Genomic DNA, 8549 nt, shown 5'->3' on the forward strand with positions numbered 1-8549 from the left:
AGACCTACCTAAGGAAGCTAGTGTTAGATATTGTCATCTCTTCCTTTACAAGTTAGTTTTTACATCTGCTTGTTTTGGAGCATGTTTCAGGAGTCTGCATTTTTAACAAGAGTCTCCAAGCGATTCTATTCAGATCACACTTCCAGAAAAATTGAGATATGCTTCCATGTTCTTGATTTCGAGTTTAAAAAGAGAATTTCTTTCTCCAGTATCACTATTACAGTAATTTTTTGATCATTACGGACATTATAATTATGTGTTCTAAATGGAGTTGAGATGTAACCCTAATCACCTATTGACCTTCCAAGATGCAAATTAACATGGCACGATTTTTCTTCTATAGTATCATGTATGCCACTTAAATATTTCTTTACATTTTCCAAATAACTCTGTACTATCTATACACTTAACGGCTGAATCTAAAATGAAACTTTCTGTTTCTAAGAAATATGAATATACAGTTACTCTTGATTTATCACATGCAATAGGCAACCTTCTAGAATTACAAAATTGTCAACTCATGAGCACAAATGCAACGGGCTCAAAAGTATTGACACCTAGAGAATATTTACAGATAACCTGGTCTCATATACTATGCACAGGACTAGATAAGTGGCAGACAGGTTTTGTTATCATGGCATATTTTTCTTTTCCAAGTACTCAGACTCATATTAATAGATTATATCATTTTCTGCATGACTGGATTGCTTTGTATATTTTCCAACTGAATAATCCCATAAGGAAAACAAAGAACTATTCCCACTTTTATTTACTTTTTGTTCAACAAAAAACAGAGAGTTGTGGAAATTATATATGAATTGCATGTTCTCTTTGTCCAATAAGATCTACAGTGTTTGTGTTTTTTGTTTTTTTTTTTTAAATGATTTTTTATTATGTTATGTTAGTCACCATACAGTACATCCCCGGTTTCCGATATAAAGTTCGATGATTCATTAGTTGCGTATAACACCCAGTGCACCATGCAATACGTGCCCTCCTTACTACCCATCGCCGGTCTATCCCATTCCCCCACCCCCCTCCCCTCTGAGGCCCTCAGTTTGTTTCTCATAGTCCATAGTCTCTCATGTTTCATTCCCCCTTCTGATTACCCCCCCTTTCTTTATCCCTTTCTTCCCCTACCGATCATCCTATTTCTTATGTTCCATAGATGAGAGAAATCATATGATAGTTGTCTTTCTCTGCTTGACTTATTTCACTTAGCATTATCTCCTCCAGTGCCATCCATGTTGCAGCAAATGTTGAGAACTTGTTCTTTCTAATAGCTGAGTAATATTCCATTGTATATATGGACCACAACTTCTTAATCCAGTCATCTGTTGAAGGGCATCTCGGCTCCTTCCACGATTTAGCTATTGTGGATAATGCTGCTATGAACATTGGGGTGCATATGGCCCTTCTCTTCACTACGTCTGTATCTTTGGGGTAAACACCCAGTAGTGCAATGGCTGGGTCATGTTTTAAGAAAAGTAGTAAGAAAAAGCTAGCCTGGTTATGTCTATGATGTCTGCAGGTGTGAGCATGTCAGCTGGTGAGAGAAGAATCTGTACTCTGTGCTGTGGGAGCATTCACTCTAGCTGAAGAGTGGGAGTCTTCAGTGACAAGGTTTCATCCCAGGTCATGTCAGCCAGGAACTTGGCTTATTGCACACTACTTAAAGAGGCTGAAGTTGGGAGGTCAAAGATATGGCCCACTACTTCAAAGCCCCAGAGCCAGACTCTGGGCCTCTCACTGAATCAGTCACATCCCATTATCACATCTGATGCATACAGTTGTCTGCTCCATTCACCTGTTGACCTTTGTATCTTATCATTACATTTTATATCCTCTAGCCTCGTCTCATGTCTCCTCCTTCCCTTTGTACATGGAAGTTTAAAATAGGGCCCCAGGGCCCTGAATAAATGGATCATATGCTCAAAGTATGATGTTCATTTGGAAAGAAGAGTTTGAATTGCACTCCTCCTCTACTGATTTACAGAAAGGAAAGAAAGGACATTGTCACAGATAAAATCTGTGAATTAATCTCTCTTTCCTTCCTATTTTAAGGGGAAAAATGGGGAAGAATTTTAGACAAATGTAGTCAGAGAAAGAATTTTTTAAAGAAGGGAGAGAAAGAGGAAAATCCATCACAATCCATTTCCATCACAATGGAAAAAGTGGAAATAAACTATTAATACGCCAGCAATCACTACTGTAGAAGTGGCTAATATCGTATATCTCTATCATTTCCCAAACACTAACACACAAATTTTACTACAGCCACAATATTGACAGATTTTTGAGTGTGAAGCAACACCAATGAAAAGTGAAATTGAGGAATGAGTAGTTATTAGTCAACAAAGGCTACTCTCTGGATGTTACATTCTCCTAAGGGCATCTCTGCATTAGTAGTTATGGTTTCAAAGTCCAGTTATTCCTGAAATTCTCTGCCTGTGTAAATAGATGTTTATCCTCAGTCATCAGTTTATTCAGTAAGCTATTGTACGCACGTGGTTACCGAGTGAGTGTGATTAATCAGTGTTCACCAAGGTAGCAGAATTTGGTTCCAACAGCAGTAATGTTCTCAAGAGAGGACTATGCTATTAAGGATAGTTCATTAAGAGGAACATGGACCAAGTACCCTTTCATCCTTGAATATACCTATTCAACCATGACAAACCAGCGCCGCTGGTAGTCCATGAAGGAAAGAGAACTAGCCTAGCCTATGTTAGTCTTAACTCTGTTAACTTGTTTTCCACAGATCAGGCAGGCTATGCCACTGCCATTCCTCAGAGGAATTGGCAATATAATTGCCACTTAATTACAGTGCTCTATCATAGATCAATTTTTACTTCAGAGAATGATGCTGGGAAATGTGCCTAAGGAGTCTTATTTCTCTCTACATATCTAGAGAGTTTCTCTCTGCTAACTTAAAAAACATTTCACAGGAAAGATAGACTAAAGCTCTTTGAGTGTATCAGAAAACCCAGAGCTGTCAAAGCTCCCTTAAATTTGATGTCTCTAGAAATGGGAACATTCACAGTATAACAGGACTGGGAGAAATTTATAGGAAGCTGCTCACCATGAAAGAGAGGGAGAGGAAATGCTTAATGAACCAGGAAAGAAAAGACAGGCATGTGTTCTTAGGGTAAGGGAGGCAGTGAGTTTTTTACTTCTTCTTACCTCAAATCCCAGATCATATTATTGCCCAGAATACATCAAAATCATTAAGAGACCATGCCTCATAGCAAATTTGGGCAAGATTTTATTAATGAAAGGAAGTGTAGTTAAAGCCAGCCTCATCACTAACTTGCTCTGCAGTCTTGGAAGATTTCTTAATATCCTTGTATGCCAGGTTCCTCATCTATAAAATGGGAATAATACTACTAAATTCTTACGACAGGAAAGTTTGTTATAAAGATTAAAGAAAGGAATGTGCATAAAGCTTAGACTCTTAAACTCTTACTTTCTGGTTGACTGTTTTTTAGTAGAAATAAACATAAATTGACTTTTTAAAATCGAAATATATTTGACATATAACATTATGTACATTTAATGTGTACATATATATTTAATATGTTTGCCATTGTTGCAATAGTTAGCGCCTCTATCACATCACATAATTATCATCATCTTTTAATGTTTGGGCTTCGTGTTGTAACTGTTGATTATATTACTGCGCTGTAGTTCTGTCCTTGTTTTGCTCCTCTTTAATGGTAATTTCTGCTAGTAGTTTGAATTTTTCTATCAGTTCTCTCTCTAGTAATTTGTTTAAAAAATCAGAATTGTGAAAAAATTGAGATTTGATAACTTTGAGTGTAATGTGACGATTTATTTCACAGAGCAAAACTATGTTTTTGGTACATGTAGGTAAAGACAGGTAAAGAAATTAATATTTACTAAATGCCCTCAACATCTACTATATTTCCATATGGTAGATGGTAAAATTCCACCCAAAGTGAAACAAAAATTAGGCTCAGAGAGGTAAAATAGCATTTTTAAGATATCTAAGCTTTTCAATTACAAGAACCTTTTTGAAGACATAAAAATATCACAGATCATTTCATAATAATAGGGATAAGCATTGTAACTGTTGAATAAGAAAATACATAGTGATAATAATTGAGTATAAATGTATAGTATATCAATCACAATTGTAACAAAATAAAAATAAAAAAGTAGGTTGATATTTTTATATAACTTATAAATTACGATGTATACATTAGTCCACATCTAGACTTCTTGCAATAACTCTGTATGGACATAGAGGGCTTTTTAATCAACAGTTTAAGAAACCTCACACTACATTATTATATACATATTATAATTATTATAACCATTGATTATATAATTATATTATTGATTATGTAGTGATTATTGGTTATATATTATTGGTTATTATATCACTGGTTATTATGATCATTGACGATGTAACATGTTTCACAGCAGTTTTGAAGCATTTTTAGGTACTTGGTTTTTTCACTACTTCACTTAGATTGTCTGCTAAAAATATAATATTTATATAAATGAGATTTAATAAATATAAACTTTAATGGATGTTTTTCATTGTTATTAAAATAAACACTCTTGTAGAGTATGTGTGTTTTAGGGAATATTTTCGTGGGACCTCACATTAATAAGAAAAACTTCCTTTGATAACGCAGTGAGTGACAATTTCAGAACCAACATTAGTCAGAAAGTTTTTTGTAAACACATCGCTTTATATCCTAGTCACGGTAACATTAGGAAATGAGTAGTTATCATCAACATTGATTTAAAACTCACCAGCTGATGAGTTCCCTTTGTCTGATCTGCTTTAAAGTTCTGAGAAGAACTGGAAATCTCATCCCCTCTGACTCTTAGAAATCCCCCTTAAGTCTACAGCCATACCACCCAAAACGCACCCAATCTTGTCTGATCTCGGAAGCTAAGCAGGGTTGGGTCTGGTTAGTACTTGGATGGGAGAAATCCCCCTTAATACAACAGTTGAGGGGGACTGCCTCTGTCTATATTACCTAAAATGGCTGACAATGATGGCTTTCAGATACCACTTCTTTTTTTTTTTTTTAAGCAAAAAGACAAAAACACAATGATGGTAAAATACATAAAGACTATAAAACTTCCTTTACTTTTGTTCTTTCCATTTGTATAATTTATGTAGATAGACTATAAGAAACAGAATATAATAAGACTACTACTGTACCATACTTTCCTACAAGCAGTTGACAAAATCCATATATTTAGAGAACAAAGCAATATTGTCTCATGAAAAATAAGTATCCTGACATGCATAAAGCAGAGTAGGCTACTAAAATATTGTAGCATTTACTTAGTTAAAACCAAATTGTTTCTTTTTGTTATGAGATTGCCACCAAAACACAGGTCTTATGAAAAACATCACTAAATTTAAGCCAAAATGGAAAAGGAAAAGATTCACATCATACTGCTATCATTGGACATGCAAATTCAAGCAAGTCTATTACTACCGGCCATCTGGTCTACAAACGTGGTTGGAATCAACAGAATAACCATCAACGTTTTTGAGAATGAGTCTGCTAAAATGGGAAAGTCTCCTTTAGATATGCCTGGATCTTGGAAAAACTTAAAGCTGAGTGTGAATATGGTATCACCATGGGTATCTCCTTGTGGAAATTTGAGACCAGTAAAAATATGGCCATCACTAATGCTCCAGGACACAGAGATTTTATCAAAAATATGATCATGGGTACATCTCAGGCTGACAGTATTGTTCTGATTGTTGCTGCTGGTATTTGTAAAATTGGAGCTGGTATCTCCAAGATCATGTGGACCTATCAGCATGCCTTATGGCTTACATGTTGGGTTTGAACCAACTAATTGTTGGTGTTAACACAGTGGATTCTACTGAGCCACTCTATAGTTAGAAGAGATATGAGGAAGTCAGTCTCTACATTAAGAAAAGCTTCTATAAACTTAACACAGTAGCGTTTATGCCAACTTCTGGTTTGAATGGTGAAACATGCTGGAGTTAAGTGCTAAAATACTTTGGTTCAAGGGATGGAAATTCACTAGGAGGATGGAAGTGCCAGTGGAACTACACCGCTTGAAGCTCTGGATTATATCCTGTCACCAACTCATACAATGACAAGTCCTTTATCTCTCCCTCCAGATCGTTTATAAAACTGGTGGTATTAGTATAGCTGCTGTGAGCTGAGCAGAAACTAGTGCTCTAAGCCAGGCATAATGGAGCACCTGGCTGGCTCCGTTGGTGGAACATCCAACTCTTTTTTTTTTTTTTTTTTTTAAAGATTTTATTTATTTATTTAACAGAGATAGAGACAGCCAGTGAGAGAGGGAACACAAGCAGGGGAGTGGGAGAGGAAGAAGCAGGCTCACAGCAGAGGAGCCTGATGTGGGGCTCGAACCCAGAACGCCGGGATCACGCCCTGAGCCGAAGGCAGACGCTCAACCGCTATGCCACCCAGGTGCCCCTGGAACATCCAACTCTTGATCTCAGCATCATGAGTCTGAGCCCCAGCATAAAGCATACTTACTAAAAAATAAATAAACCAGGCATAGCAACCATCTTTGCTCCAGTCAGCATTACAACTGATATAAACTCTGTTGAAATGAATTTTGGAAGTTTGTGAACTTCTGCCTGGGAACAGCATGGGCTTCAAGGTCACGAACATGTCTGTCAAAGATGTTTATTGTGACAATGATAGCAAAAATGACTTACTAATGAGAGCAGCTGGCTTCATTGTTCAGGTGATTATCCTGAACGATTCAGGCCAGATTAGTGCTGGTTATCCACATGACCTGGAGTGTTGCACGGCTCACATTGCTTGTAAGTTTGCCAAGCAGTGGAAGAAGAGTAATAGCTGCTCTGGTAAGAAGATGGAAGTTGGCCCAAATTCTTGAAATCTAGGGGTGCTGCTATCATTGAAATGGTTTCTAACAAAATTTTGTGTGTTGAAAATGTCTCTCATCCTCTGGGTCATTTTGCTGTTCGTGATATGACGCAGACAGTTGTTACAGGTGTCCTCACGGCAGTGGACATCATATGCTGCTGGGGCTGGAAATGTCAGCAGCTCTGCTCAGAAAACCCAGATTGGCTAAATGAGTATTATCTAGAACATCGCACTCAGTCTTGATTGTTTGTGGAAGAATGTCTCAGAGCTGTTTGTCTCACTTGCCATTTAAGTTTCATAGTGAAATATTAATGACATAAATGCTGTGTAAAACCTTCAGAAAAAAAGGAATGTTTTCCAGACCATTTTTGAGGTAGTTTTAAGTTGTGAGATTTTAAAATCAGTACTTTTAAAATAGAAACATCTTGACCAAAATCTGTCAGACCATTTTGAGAACCATTAAAACAAAGTTTGATAAATCTGTGTCTTCTTTTGGTCAATACCAAAGTTTCCCATAGAATTTCTTAGGCAAAAGCCTTAAGGAGAAAAAGGTTGCCTATGATCTGTTTCTGGTCTTCCTTTTGCCAAAACTTGATGAATTTGATATTTCAGAGTTAACTGATTAGTCTCAGGGCAGCGATTAAAGTATTTTTTTTTCTTAAAAAGAAAAAGTATTTTTTCTTCACCTACATCTCTTAAGTTGATTTAGATACTCGGTGACAAGTTGTGGGATGGATTTTCAATATTTTCATTATTTTCAATTTTCAATATTTCATATTTTTAGACTAGATAAGCTAAGAGTAAGTTGTAATGTTATATGTCGCCTTATAAGAGGGCCAAAATTCTGCAATATTAACAAGCATGTGTGTTACACAGAGAACTTAATTTTATGTATTCTATCAATATTAAGTTAATTTGTCGGTGTAATCTCTTACACTTCATTTCCCAGTTCTTAAATGCGTTCTCACTTTTACAAATAATGCAGTAAAGTTTGTTAAAACAAAAGTGTCTGAATTATAAGGTTAAGTATTTTAGAGTGGCCTGCTTTTAAGAACTAATGATGTCCAGTTTCTATGGAAAATAAAGATACTGAAAGTTGAAAAATAAAAACTGTTTCAGAGTTCTTTTTCTTGTAAGGGTGGAATAGCTTGCTGTATATATCAATACCATCACCAAAAACAAACAGAAAAGCAGAAAAAAAAAAATCCAGTTGATACCATTGAGGAGATATCAAGGCAACCAAGGCTTCAACAGTTAGGATCTTGAAATAAAGAAACAAAAGTTGGGCTAAAACCCACATCACAACTATTCTAAATATTTTACTACTTTTAAATACTTTTAAGACATTTTTAAGCACTTTAAGATGGAGAGGCTAAAAAGTTAAGCCGAATGTGGTAATAAGAAATTAGCAAGCTGAAGAGAGATTCCAGCAATTGTGTGGGACCATGAAAACAAAAATTGCAGTTTAGGGCCACTGAAGGGCATTCTGACTTCTAGTTTGAGTCTGAGAGGTATACACTCTGAGGATAAAATCCAATCATAAATAGGCTAACCTTCATAAAAGAGTGAAATCCAGCTTAGAATCCTATGTAATCTGTCCTTATTTTAATAGATTTCCTGAAAGTAGAATTACATCCTCTATGAAAAAAGATAATGCTAATA

At 36.0% G+C, this 8549-nt stretch overlaps 1 pseudogene; it reads left to right on the forward strand.

Moving 5' to 3' along the window:
• The first annotated feature begins 5429 nt into the window (after window positions 1–5429).
• Window positions 5430–7095, forward strand: LOC103666975 (annotated as a pseudogene).
• Window positions 7096–8549: the final 1454 nt, after the last annotated feature.

The sequence above is a fragment of the Ursus maritimus genome, unplaced genomic scaffold, assembly GCF_017311325.1.
Source record: "Ursus maritimus isolate PB19 unplaced genomic scaffold, ASM1731132v1 scaffold_13, whole genome shotgun sequence".
Lineage (NCBI taxonomy): Eukaryota > Metazoa > Chordata > Mammalia > Carnivora > Ursidae > Ursus > Ursus maritimus.